The following is a 14,859-nucleotide window of genomic DNA, read 5'->3' on the forward strand; positions in this document are numbered from 1 at the left end:
TTTTCTCTTTGCTTGACTAGTTTATACATATATTTTTCTCACTCTTTAGTATCTAATCTAATATAAAAATCACTAAAAAAAGAATTTTTAGCATCACAAATTATTCTCTTAAACTCCCTACGGGGTCATTCTATATGTTTTTTAGTTCTCTAAACTTTTACATTTAAACCAATTTTTATAACATAATGTCTTATATGTTATCTTTTCGTGCGCATTATTATTTTACCACCAACTATTTTTATTTATAGAAACTTTTTTTTAATTCTCCAAGTACATCTTTTGTTGTTTATTTAATAGAGTTTGTTATTTTATCCCACATAGAATTTGCATCTTTATGAACACCTCAAATTTTAAAATCTTGAAGTTTACTCATAAAATAATTTTATTTGTTTTTTAGGATCTCTTATCTAATTCTACGACAATGATTCTTAATATTCTTTATTTTACAACTCATTTTAAAATCTATAAAGAATAGTCAATGTTAAGCACTTAAATTCTCACTTGGAATGACCTTACAATCTTAACATTCTCGATAATCTCCTCCTCCCATAAGAAAATAATCAATTTGTGTTTTATTAGATCCATTCTTATAGGTAATAATATGCTTCTCTTTTCTTGAATAAAGTATTAGCAATAACAAAAACATATGCTAAAGTAAAATCTAAGATGGTTCTACCTTCTTCATTAATTACTCCAAAATTGTAGCTACCATTAATATTTTTAAAATCTTCTACCAATCTACCAACATGTTCATTTAAATCTCCTCCAATAAAAAATCTTTCATCAAGAGATATTATTTGTATTAAGTCTTCTAGGTCATTCCAGAATTTTTCTTTAGAGTCTATAATATAAACCTACTTGAGAAACATAACCACTTATAATATTAAAAATCTTAGTATTAACAATAATCTTAAGAGATATAATCCTATCTTCAATTCTATTAATTTTTACAACATTATCTTTCAAAATCTTATCTATAATAACACCTACACAATTTCTAGTGCGACTCTTACTTAAATACCAAAGTTTAAAACCTAAGTTAACAATCTCCTTAGCCTTTTATCCAACACATTTAGTTTCTTGAATACATAAGATATTTATCTTTCTATGAATCATAATATCAACTAATTTCATTAAGAGTACTTATACTCCAAGATCTTATCCTAATTTTAGTTTCATGGACTAACTTCTCTACTCGCATCTGTCAGTAATGTGAGAACACATGCTTATTTGACACTACACCAGGGCGCCAGTGTAGCGGCCCTTGCACACGGCCCTTGCACACTTTTCAACTACACCAGGGCGCCAGTGTAGCGGCCCTTGCACACTTTTCACTGTATTCAGGTCATACAGCACGTCATTTCTAGGAGACGCCCTAGCATTTACACAATAATCAAAAGGATTCATATCATGATTTTCGACAAATTTTATGTTGGTTATCGACTACCTAACGAAAACCTCCACTTTTCACATCTGAGGCTTAGAAACCGGCAATGGTAGTGTCAGCGAGCTAAAACAAGCATGAAGAAATTCAAAATGTCCACCAGCTCTGCACACAGCGGGAACCTCAAGCCATAATGAATTGTTCGAAGCAAACCAATACTTCATGCTCATAAACAATATTCGGAGTCTCTTTCTTCTTGAGCAATCTCAAGGTCATGACATATTCTGATAGAAAATTAGATTGAGCTTCTGCTAGCAATTCATCGTCTGTCGAAACACTTATCTGTTACCTTAGCGAAGAAAGTAAGGCGTACGAACCCCACTCCTCCATCCCTGACGCCATCTCAAATATTACAAGATGAAAAATACGACAAAGCGGGAAGCGCTCTGAAGAAATAAAAAATAAAAAGCAAAACTACTCTTACCCCTTATTTCCCTAGATATATAAGAAATACAACCCTCTGATGCGGACTAAAGAAAAACTATAAACTATAGAATATAAAAATGTTGGTACCGCATTTTGAGGCATCCAGACAGCCGAAGACAACATTTAGATATCAAATATTTCGCTTCAAAAATGAAAGTTTCTACGAGTAAAAATTCAAAGTTGAAAAATAAGGATTTCAACAAAATATTAACTACATGATTATGCATAGCAAAGATACAAATCAGTCCTCCTGATATCATCTATTACAATAACTTCAGCACTAAGAAGCTGTCAAAGTAATAGGCAGTCGGCAGCCACAAAATTATTAGGATTGCCCAACTCAAGGTGTTGTGGAACAAACAACAATTCATCCTCGACGGTCTCCATCCTTAAGCGGATGTCAGCAAATTCTTCTTTGTGTTGTCGGGAAAAAGCCAAATTGGCCTCCACAGACTACACTCTCCTGCGAACTTTGGTAAGATCCTCCTTGAGTTTAGTCATTCACTCTTGCGCCTTTAAATCAGTAACTAGTTCTTTAGCTTCCAAAATAGCAACATGTCCTCGCACGTCCCATGAGTTCACCCTCTAGCATTGTCATATGGTCGGACAAAGTATGTCGAAAATCTGGGTGGGGGATGAAACCGGTTACGGGATTGGGCTCTGGTGCAACCCCTACTGTCAAAGTTGGAAGCCTCTAGGTAGTTGAATTTGTCATCTCTTCGACAAACTAAACATTAACAAAGTGAGCAACACTAGATGGGGCCATGACTTCAGTAATGCCCATCTCGGAGACCTCAATGATTTGATGGATTGGAATCTTTAAAAGCAACAAATCAAATTCATCAAGGAAAGAAACATTGGTACATTACCCTTCGAGAACGGACCAGCACTTTTCTGACCCATAGCTTTGCCCACAACAACATGAATTTTAAAGGGATCTCCCATTTTTGTAAAAGATCTCCAAACGTCATTCTCATAGAAGGTTCTTGCTCCCCCGCCTCATCTGCATTACCACAACAAACTTTTGAGACATTGCCACAAAAAACATTACTCGAAGGCTTAGAAAGACAAACATTGTCACCGACGAAGTCAAGCCAGACAAAAATCGCCGCACAGGTTTCCTCTTGTTCCTCAATCACATCGAGAAGTAGAGCCTCCACCGGATTATTCAAAGCAATGGAAATCTTTGTTGATGAGGAAGATTCAAATAGAGGGGATGAAACTTCATCCGCCAAACCAGCCCTCTGAAGTGCTACAGTAAAGGGATCCAAAGAGCTCGCAACTTTTATTTATATAATAATATATTATAAATATTTATATGTATGTTTAAATCATAACAGTTCATGTAGTCTTGTGAATTTACACTTTCTATTACACACTGTTGGTGCAAGTTCGAATCTAACACCCTACATCTATTCTTTTTGATAAACTTTAATGAGCCGATTTAAAGCCGAACACAAACAAGAATATTTAAATCAAGTAAAACACAAACACATTGTTCATGAGACGATTTCAAACACAAGCAATTTCGAACGAGCCAAACATGAGCCAAGCCTGAGCTCGCTCAATCTCAGCTCGTTTACAGCACGACCTGCTGAAATGATCGAACTGAGCCCACCTACCAAAGTGACTAAACTGAGCACAACCGTCGAAGTGGTTGACCTTGTCTCTTTCACCACTAGAAAGATATAACTGCTAAAGATGATCATGATTACCAGCAATACGTATGTCCATCAATTTTTGAAAATGTTGCCAAACATCCACATCACAGTTACCATCGCTGGAAATCATGCAATACTAAAGATAACTTTATTATTTTTCCTCGTATAAAAGAAAAGACAAGCTAAGAGATATGAGGTTCCCCTTCTCTAAAAAAAAGTGTAGCTCTAAAAGCCTACGACAAGCCCAATATTTTGGCATACCGGTGACCTGAGTTCAATAGATAATCTTTGAGACATCTTTCGGGCCATACACCCATCTCTTTCTTCCACCTTTTTTTTGTAAAAAACTGAAATTTTATTAGTTTGTATGTACTCATGAACGATACAGGACCCTAGTCCTAAAACAATTCAACAATAAGGTTAAAATTTCCTTTACATTGCTCTTTTAAATTTTTTATAAATTACAAATTAAATATTTCTAGACTAAATTTTATAACATAAACACAATGCTTTGAATCAAAATATTTCATTATATTTTCTGATTAATTTAAATTGACTAATTTATTCTAACTTCATTAAAGTTAGGATTTAATTTTTCATATCTCACAAGTATTAAAATATAGAAAGCAATATTTATCATTTAATAAAATTCTAACCTTCAAGTTTCATCACTTAAATCCTATTTTTTTCTGTTTTATTTACATGCCTTACTATTGTTCTACTCCTTCCTACATATAACACTCAGAACCATCTCCAACTCTTAGTCTGTTCCTCCTATCCAAACCAAAACCTTAACGAAGTTTCCTTAAAAATAAAAGCTACCTAGGCCTTATCAATTCAAACAAATATAAACATGAATCAACTTTACCTATTTCCGAGTTCCGATAGCGCTTAAATCAGCTCTTCGCTTGAAACCGCTGCCAGCACCATGCAGAAAGAGCATTCTCACCCAAAACTAGACAAGTATTTAGTCGCCGCACCCGAACCCGTTCCATTACCCGCTCGAGCTTCCCTCGCAATTCACTCTCTTGCCGCCGCCCGATCGCTCTCAAACGCGCTATCGTCTTGTACCTGCATCGCCCTCTCCGGCTCTGATGCGCAGCATTCCACGACGGCTCGTCTTACTGGACATTTGTTAGCTCAATAGAAAAACATCCATCAGTTAACCATACATTTGTATCTACTTTTCTTAATATTAAAAGAAATTTATTTAAATCCTCTTCTTTAAATAAACGGGAAGATTTACAAGCATGCCACTTCATTCCTTGTATTTACATATTTATCATCTAAACTTCAAGTTTTATACATGTAACCTCACTGATAGAAAAAAATGTGTGAATTTCAACCCTTTGTTGAATAAAGGTAAGAAAATAAAATTTAGGAGTTAAATATGTAAAAAATGGGTGATATGTATGTAAAAGAAAGGTAAGAAAATAAAATTTAAATATGTAAAAAATGGGTGATATGTATGTAAAAGGCTCGGTTAGCTTTGAATGCCATTTAATAAGAAAATGTTTGATTAATTACAATATTTATTATCTGAGTTATTAGGCTGACCAACTTGCTCGATAGGACTAAGTGGGTATTCGATGCATTTATTGTTTATTGAGCCAAGCATGAACATGGTCGATGGAGGCAACATTTGCCAAATGAGTGTCATGTCGTTATAGGAGCCTGAAAATTACCCATCTTAGTTCTATTTAAAGAGCATCTTCGCAACGACACATTTGATTTTTTTTTTTTTTTTTTGGTTAGAAAATGAGAGCCAGCCCTGCTATTATTAAAATGGAAACAGAGAATTGCAAAGCCGTGAAACAATACACAAAAAACGTATCTAAAATGGAAAATGACAATCAAGATAAAAATTAAAAAAAAGGAGTCAATATAACAAAAAATCAAGAGGAAATCCAACATGAAACCAATGAGCGGGCATAGCAACCAGTAAAATGTTGAAAGTGTTTGGTAGGAGCGATTATTACGTGCGGACACCAATTTACGTCAGGTGTCCAATCTGGGATACATCTTTTTGTTTTTTTTTTGTTATTAGAATGGGACCCACTCAATTTTTTTTGATGGTCCAGATCGGACACCTGACGCAACTGACGTCCGCACGCAATAATTTTTCCTCAACAGACAGAGGTCTTTAAAATGACCGGCCAGTATGGGAAAATAGTGTGGCCTAATCTGAAGCTGTCATTAAACAAACTCAACATTCAGCACATCCATCAAAACAGTAGGATCATTATGCTTACAAATCCTATATTTTCTCTCTTACTAAATGTAATAAACAGTAATATGAATGGTCAAAAGATAAATCTTTTAGAAATTTTACAAGTGATATTCTCAAAATGATAAAAATTTTAATGCGCATTACTAGGAGCAGCAAAGAAATTTCTATTGTGAATGCAGCAGTTAAACAAAGCATGGTAATCAGAATATTAAAAAATAGGTGATTATGAGATTCCAAACTATCCGTACAGACGAAGTTGTTCAGATAAACTGAGATGCTGCTAGTAATAAGAACATCAAAGATTTTAAGACCTTCATGCATAAACTAATGAATATGAAAAGCAAACTCAATAGCATAGTCTTTAAACCACATGAACTTACTCTAGTCATAATAAGAAAATAATATACAGCTTTATGAGAATAACAATTCAAAAAATAAATGCACTTGCATATGTTTTGAATATATATATATATATATATATATATATATTCAAAACATATCCAAGTGCATTTGATTTTTTATTTTTAATCTAAACAATATTTATACATGAAATAATATGGTTCATCATAATAATCAATTTTTTTAATTTTCTATTTCACTTATTATTACAATTTATTAGTATGATTAATAAGGCTCTAAGATTAGAAGATTCTAGCAATCAGCAATGAGAGCATTGTTACTTGATCAGAAGACGGTGAAGTTGGACTCAAATTGCTTAGTTGTTTGTTATTTCACCCTTTAAATCAATGCTCGTCAAATCTAGTTCCAAACAATAATTTGTCAATGCTAAACACGGAGGTCAATTGCAAGTTAAATCTTTTTTCTTTGATCAAGCTTGTTCTTCCATCATATTTTATTTCATATTTACCAAAGTAAGAAAATTTATTTTCTCCTTCTAAGACTGGCGGTTTTTGAGAGAGCTCTACTAGGGTTTCAAGGTTTTTCTAATTTTTTTTCCTTTCTCGATTGAAAAATTTTAGCGATCATTTCCTCCAATAGTCTGTTGACATCTTTTTTTTTTTTTTTAGGGGCTTCGCCCCTTTAATTTGTCATGAATTCATCTTCCTTTCCTCTTACTTCTTCTTCTTCTCGTTAGTTGCTTGATCATAACCCTTATCTCAACTGAAAAGGATTTATTTTGTCTCATCTCTCTAACTCCTCTAACTTTAACATTTCTTACATTTCTCATTCAGAATATAAAGTTTGTTTCTTGAATCAAGAAATCAATGATAGCTCTAAACAATGAAATTTTACATTGGTTAATTGTGAATTTATGAAAAAAAAATATCATTCTATCGTAACTTGAAGTTATTAGCAAAGATCTAGAAGCTCAAAAGTGATATTGATCTTGTCTCTTTTTCCTTTTCAAATTTTACCGTGTTGAGGATTTAGAGTTGGTCCTAATGGGAGGACATTGGTTTATCAATGGTAAGCTTTTCATTTTTAATCAATAATCTCACAATTACAAATTGATTGAAAATAAAATTTTAAGAGTCCTGATTTGAGTAAATTTCCCCGATCTTTTTTTGTGTTGTTGAACTGAAAATGATATTTTTAAAATTGCTAATAAAATTAGCATTCCATTAGTTGTTGATTCTCTTACAGCTAGGATAACACATTTGTCTTTTGTTAGAATTAGTATTTGAATAGCTATAAATTCTATTTTTCTTGATTCTATTATCCTGGATGTTAAAGAAAAAGAAATTAGTTTACTTATGATTTATGAGTGGAAATAGATTCATTGCAAATAGTGTTCTACATTTACTCATGATCATACTTCTTATCTTAAATCTACAATCATCATCATTCTGTCATTATTCTTATTTTTTATAGAATGAGGAAAAGTAAATATAATGCTGGCTAAAGGCCCCAAATAAATAGAGTACATTTCTTCCTCTACCTACCCCTGCCATAATTGCAACATCCTAAACCCCGTACATGCACCAGACTTTAATATATCTGCAGATGTTTCTTCTAATAATTCTAAACTTTTTGATAAAATTGTAGAAGCATTCCTTGTCTTGCCAAATATTTTCATAAATGTTGAATCTTCTAAATTGAATGGAAATATTTCTCTGCGAGTCAATCTTCAGAATTTATCTACAGGTCGCTCACAAAGTAAGACGTCATCTAAAGCTATTTTAAAAGTTAAAAAATGTTATTCCTTTATGTTTTTTTAAAGACTAAGAAAGGGAGACTAAAATGGAGAAATCCCTGTAATTAATTTTGTTTTGCTATTATAACTTGATATTGTTACCATGGAAAATTTAATGGCTCAATAATAAAACACATATTGCCAATTGTATAAATATTTTTAAATATAATAAGTTTAATCTAATTTGTCATTTAAAAACTAAATATTATCTCTCTTATGTCTTTGGCAGTATTTCTCTTAACTATTTAAAAAAAAAAAATTAATGAGAATGCATTGATAATTTTAGTGTTGCTAATAATGATAGAATTTGAGTTAATGAAATGCTATTATCTTAATTTTTTTCTGTTTTAGATATTAATTGTCAATATATTGATGAACACATTTTCTATTCTTCCTTTAAAATTTATTTATTAATATTATTTATGCTAACAATAATGCTTAAAACGGATTTCAGAAAATTCTATTAGTTCCATTATTAAGAATACTTTTTTAATTGTATTGCAGGTTTGAAGAGAAAGTTGATATCCTTTGCAGGCTTATTGATTTTAATAATTCTATCATTTCGACAAGCTTTTTGGAGCTTCAAAATACAGGTTATTTGTATAGTTGGTTTAGTAACCAGTTAAATAACCCTATCAAATGATTATAAAACAGAATTTTATGTAATTCTGCTTCGTTACATTCTTTACTATTTTTTTTTTAGTTATGAACCCCTATTCTCCTATCAATATATGTTTGCTTAAGCAATATCATTAAATTACATTGTAGATATATGTATGAAATTATTTGAATCACGGTGCTAACTTTATTTTTGTTATTAATATTATTTCGAGCTACCCGATTAAATATGATCCTCTTTTTGCTCTTTATAAAAAACTAAAGAATGTTAAATATGATTTTAAAAGTTGGTAGTAGTCTTCTTCTAACTTCTTTTCTAATTTTATTGTTGAACTTAAGAGTAAGTAACATATATTACGTGTCAGCTTGAAAATAATCCACTTAGAAAAGATTTATTTGCCCTAACTTTTCCTAATCATAAGGATCTTATAAATGTATTACTTGTGAGTATAAATTGATTATACAAAACACCAAATATTGTCGACCCACTAAGGTGAAAATGATATCAATTTTCTTTATCAGTAAATTAAACTTGGACATAGTTCTAATTTTATTAAAGAGAATTTGGTTAATAACAGTTCTATTCATCATTTAAAATGATATTGCTAAAAAGGCTATTTCTTTTTATTCTAATCTGTTCAATATTTATGCTGACAATTTTCCTATTAATATCCAAACTTCTTGTGTTGATACTGTTATTTTACTCCTCCATTTCAGAAATATTAACATCACTTATGTTTTTCAATTCATATGTTTCGATAAAGCCCCTCGACCTGATAGTTTTATTTCTAAGTTTGTAAGAATACTTGACATATTACTGGGCGGACTTGTAATGACATTATCAAGTATTTTTTGCTGCTACTAAATTACATAATAGGATTAAACATTATGTTATTGTTATTATCCTTAAGAAGTTTGGTGTTACATTTTTTAATGATTTTAGACTTATTTCTCTTGGTAAAACTATTTATAAGATTATTTCTATTCTTTTTACTGAATCTTTTTTGTTTTTGTGGTCTGAGAAACCAATAAAGGTGTCTTTGATTCTTAATAGCATGGTTTCTAACCCTGGTTTGGTATGTTTTTATTCATGTTAATGACTTTTTTTTTTTTGTTAAGACTGTGGTTTCTTATATGCAACAATAAACTTATCAATTTAGTGATTTTAATATGAAATATTTGCCTTAAGAATATTTAGGTTTCACTATTAAGTCTTCCAAACTAAATATTATGAATTGTCTAAAATTCTTTGATAAATTTTATTTGTGGTTTGTTGGTGGTAAGTAGAAATTTTTTTTTACTGTTGGTAGGATTCAATTGATTAAAACTATCATATGGGGTTACCTTTATAATTGAATTCATTCTACTACCTTACCAGAAGTCTTATAAAAAAAGTTTTTCTACGTCTAAAATTTTTTTTCACCATAATAATATAGAGAAAAAATTGAATATCATTGATTGGAATATTGTTACTTTACCTAACCATATTGGCGATATTGGACTACCATCTTTAAATATTATTAACACTATATTGAAATCCAAAATCATTTGAAGACATTATAATTTTGATTTTTATTTCTAGTTGGTGTCTTGTCCAATATAGTTTTATTTGGATTAACACATGCTCCTTCATTTCTACATTTTAGAAAGATCGTGCCAAAATGACTATTTACATTATATTTTAACTTTTCAAGTAACTGACTCAATGTTGAGAAATTAGTGCGAAGAAAAACAAGAACCGACACAAATCCAGAAGAACATAGAGATTTAACAAGGTTCGGCAAAGATGTCTACGCCTTCGAGAGCAGAGCGGCGACTTTCTTCAATATTCAAAAAAGAGTACAGGATACAGAATATGGGATAAGACCTTAGGTTACATACAGATCCATTTATAACCCTAGAAAACCCTAAAGTACAATATGTAACTACCAAATTACCCTTGTACCTCCCCCCAACCCACATAAGGAAACTCCCCTAATTTGGACAGATTCTTCCGCTTCATTCCAACATCTGTCCCTTATATGGTATTTTTGGACAGATTCTTCCGCTTCGCTCCGCTTTATTCCAACATCTGTCCCTTATATGGTATATGAGTCATACCATAACAAATCTCCACCTTGGTGAATATCCAGCCCCTTAGGAGAAATAAATCATGGAGTTTGTTACAGACTGAAGTGGGTTGGGTCACCATGCTTCTCTAGCAACTGCAACATTCAACAAGTCCAAGCAATGCAAGAACTTGTTGATAGTAACTGGCTTGGTCAACATATCAGCTGCATTTTCATCAGTATAAACCTTCTGCAACAGTATCTCACCAGAAGCAACCAATTCTCTGATATTGTGAAACCTGACATCAATATGCTTGATTCTCGCATGGTACACCTGGTTCTTAGCCAGATAAATAGCACTTTGATTGTCACAATGCAACTGAACACCTTGCTCAATGTCAGTTCCTTTACTAGCACAACAAGCCATAAGGCTTCTTTTGCAGCTTCAGCTATTAGCATGTACTCAGCTTCAGTTGTAGATAATGTCACAATAGATTGAATTGTTGATTTTCAATATATAGGTCATCCACCAAGTGTAAACACATACCCAGTTATAGATCATCACCAGCATAGTCAGAATCAACGTACCCCACAACTGAAGGATCATCCTGCTGACTGCCAAAAATAATTTCATGTCTTACGGTACCCTTCAGATACCTGAAAATTCATTTGACTATTTTTCGATGTCGACTTCCTGGTTTAGACATGTATTTGCAGACTTGACTAACAGCATGAGTCAAATCAGGACGAGTACATATAATTGCATACATCAAGCAGCCAACTGCACTGGCATATGGAATCTTTGTCATGCCTTCAAGTTTTGTATCTGTCTTAGGACATTGGTCTGAAGAAAGCTTAAAATGATTTGTCAATTGAGTGCTCACAGGCTTTGTTTTGCTCATCTCAAAACTTTCCAACACTTTCTCAACATAGCTTCGTTGAGATAAACATAATCGTCTTGAGCCTCTATCTCGATGAATCCCCATTCCAAGAATCTTCTTCGTAGGACCCAAGTCTTTCATGTCAAATTCTTAGCTCAATAAAGCATTCAAACCACGAACATCATTCATATTCTTTGCAGCAATCAGAATATCGTCAACATACAGTAACTGAAAAATAATAGAACGATCAACAAGGCTCTTCACATAAACACAACAATCATACTCATATCGTTTGTACCAATCTAAATTATGTATGAGTCAAATCGCTTGTATCATTGTCTTGGAGACTGTTTCAACCCATACAGCGATATCTTTAATCTGCAAACCAGATGCTCATGTTCAGGTTGAGTGAACCCTTCTGGCTGTTCCATGTGAATCTGCTCCTCGAAATCACCTTGCAAGAAAGCAATTTTAACATCCATCTACTCCAAATGCAAATCTCAAATAGCTACTAATACAAGCACTGCTCTGATTGAAGAATGTCTGACTACAAGAGAAAAGATTTCATCATAATTTATGTCATTCTGCTGTTAAAATCCCTTTGCTACAGGTCAAGACTTGAACTTTTCTCCTTCTTTCTCTGATACTACTGGTTTCCTTTTGTAGACCCACTTGCACCCAATAGTTTTCTTTCCCTCAGAAAGTTGAATTAGCTCCCATGTGCGATTTTTCTGTAAAGAGTTCATTTCTTCAACCATTGCACTCATTCATTTCTCATTCTCCTGGCTAGTGATAGCTCTTTAAAAAGTGGTTGCATTATCGTTGCTGATGAGAAGTGCACAAGAGACCAAGTCTTTGTAACCTAATCTGTTAGGAAGTCTTATATTAGTGCGTCTCTGTTTGTCTCTAGCTAGATTATAATTCTGCAGATCATCTGGAATGGAATCACCAGGTGTTGGATTTGAACCTTCAACTCTCTTAGTTGTTTCTGGATGTTGTTCTAAATCCATCTGCACTGCAACTGAACTGGAACTGATTTTGCTACAACATGGACTGTTCATCAAAAACTGCATCTCTGCTGATCACCATCTTCTTTACAATCGGATCTCAAAACTTGTATCTTTTCAAATATTTCTTGTAGCCCAGAAAGATACACTTTTTGGATTTTGCATCAAGTTTTTTGATCTTTTATCTCTGGGTACATGCATATAAGTAGAACAATCAAAAATCTGTAAATGATCGAAATTAACTGGATTACCTGTCCATACCTCTTCTGCGACTTTGTCACCCAACGATGCACGAGGCGATCTATTGATGAGATAACATGCCATATTCACAGTCTCTGCCCAGAAACTCTTAGGAAGCCCTCATTCAGTCTCAAGCATCTTGCCTTTTCAGTTAAGGGTCTATTCATCATTTCTGCACACCATTCTACTGTGGTACCTTGCGCACTGAAAAATGACTCTAAATTTCATGCTCCTCACAGTACTTCTGAAACTGTGAATCTGTGTATTTTGTATCATTGTCAGATCTCAAATACCTGATCTTTCTGCCAGTTGGCTTTCCACATCAGCTTTTCACAGCTTGAATTTAAAGAATACTTTAGATTTCTGCTTTAAGAAATACACTCAAACTTTCCTGGAGAAATCATCAATAAATGTAACAAAATACTGAGATCCTCCAACTAACAATTCTTTGGTAGAGCCCCCATACATCAGAATGCACATAATCAGGAATCCCTTCAGTTTTGTGTTTTCCAGTCATAAAATTGACTCTAGTATGTTTTCCAAGAACACAGAACTTACAAAGAAAAGATCGAGTAACACCATGCAACAGGTTTCTTTTATGCAATTTTGTCATCCCACGTTCACTAAGATGACCCAAACGCATATGTCATAGTTTTGTACTATCATCATCAAACTCACCAGAATGAACTTCACTACAACTGTATTTCCCAACAGTTTGTAGATATTACCTGCAATTAATTTTCCTTTCATCACAGTCAATATACCCTTAACAATTCTGATGGTTTCACATTCCTTATCTGCCTTAGGAATAAAATCATTTTTATGTAAAGTACCCATGAAAATCAAATTTTTCTTCAGATCTGGAATATGTTTGACAACACATAATGTTCTAACAGTGTCGTTATACATCTGAATTCTGACTTCACCAATACCAACAATATTGCAGCATTTATCATCACCTAGATAAACTGAGTCAGAATTAGTTGACATTATGAAGTAAACCACTCTCTGTTAGGTGTATGTGATAAGAGCATCCTGAATCAAGAATTCATGCATCTGTGAACTGAGTTGATGAAACTGAAAGCATATCGCCATCACTGCAATCTGAACTGTCACTCTGCACCACATTTACAGACTTCGATAATCCATCACTTTTCTCCCCAGTCTACTTCTTGAGCTTTGGACAATCTCTCTTCATATGATCTGGCTCCTTGCACTTGTAGCAATGAATTGTTTTTTTGTCTTTCGATTTAGATCTGGAATTTCGTCTTCCAGAACCCTCATTCTCTTTCTTCCTTCCACGATCCTGCTTACCCTTAACATATAAATTGTCGTCAGAAAAGTTTTTTGAGAGTTTTTTCCTGCATTCTGTTTCTGCTGGTTGTGAGCCAACAATATTGCAGTAATCTCATCAATTTTGATAGTTTTTTTCTCATATGTCAGAGTAGTTACCAGGTGTTCATAAGAAGAAGGCAATGAACACAACATAATCATTGTTCGGTCTTCATCCTCAATACTCACATCAAGCCGTGATAAATCAGTGATTATTTGATTGAAGTCATTCACATGTTGCGCCAGATTTGAACCCTCTTGCATCTTCAACCCAGACAGCTTTTACTTCTGATACAATTTATTCGTCAGGGATTTAGTCATAAACTGAGTTTCCAATTTCTTTTATACCTCGCCTGAAAATTTCAGATTCATCACGTGATACATAACCTCATCTCCCAGGCATAAGAGTATAGTTGTTGCAATTCTTCCCAATTTTTATCCTCCATGGCATCTGGTTTTGTTGTACGCAAAGCCTTCAAGATTCTCTGTTGCGTCAACTGATCTTTTATTCTTGTTTGTCACAATTCAAAGTTATCAGTTCCATAGAACTTCATCACCTCGAATTTTGCACCATAAATTGACATTTGAAATTGATCCTACAACAATTTTTTCTGCAATTCCTTGCTCAGAATCTTTCCCAAAAAAAAGGGTTGAAAAAAATTCTCTTAATTAAGTTTTCCTTCATTAAATTTTTCTTAATTAAATCGAATGGAATATTCCTCTACAGTCCAATTCCTCCGCCGCTTCCGCCTGAGGCCAATCGCCCTCCTGTCGCTCGGAAGGAACCCTCGCTGAACCTGTCGCAGAAGCCTCCTCC

The 14,859-nt window shown here is 33.3% G+C and overlaps 1 protein-coding gene across 5 annotated transcripts in view; it reads right to left on the minus strand.

The window, feature by feature from the left end:
• Positions 1-14,859, minus strand: part of LOC110019678 (RNA polymerase II C-terminal domain phosphatase-like 4) — a 64,431-nt gene that overhangs the window by 43,272 nt on the left and 6,300 nt on the right. For 2 of the 5 annotated variants that reach the window (XM_020717451.1, XM_020717452.1), the window contains exon 2: positions 4,400-4,655. The exons of the other annotated variants lie outside the window; for them this stretch is intronic. The gene's annotated coding sequence lies outside the window, so the exon portion shown is untranslated. The remainder of the gene's footprint in view (positions 1-4,399; positions 4,656-14,859) is intronic. 5 annotated transcript variants of the gene reach the window in all.

The sequence above is a fragment of the Phalaenopsis equestris genome, unplaced genomic scaffold (genome assembly GCF_001263595.1).
Source record: "Phalaenopsis equestris unplaced genomic scaffold, ASM126359v1 Scaffold000068, whole genome shotgun sequence".
Taxonomy (NCBI): Eukaryota; Viridiplantae; Streptophyta; class Magnoliopsida; order Asparagales; family Orchidaceae; genus Phalaenopsis; species Phalaenopsis equestris.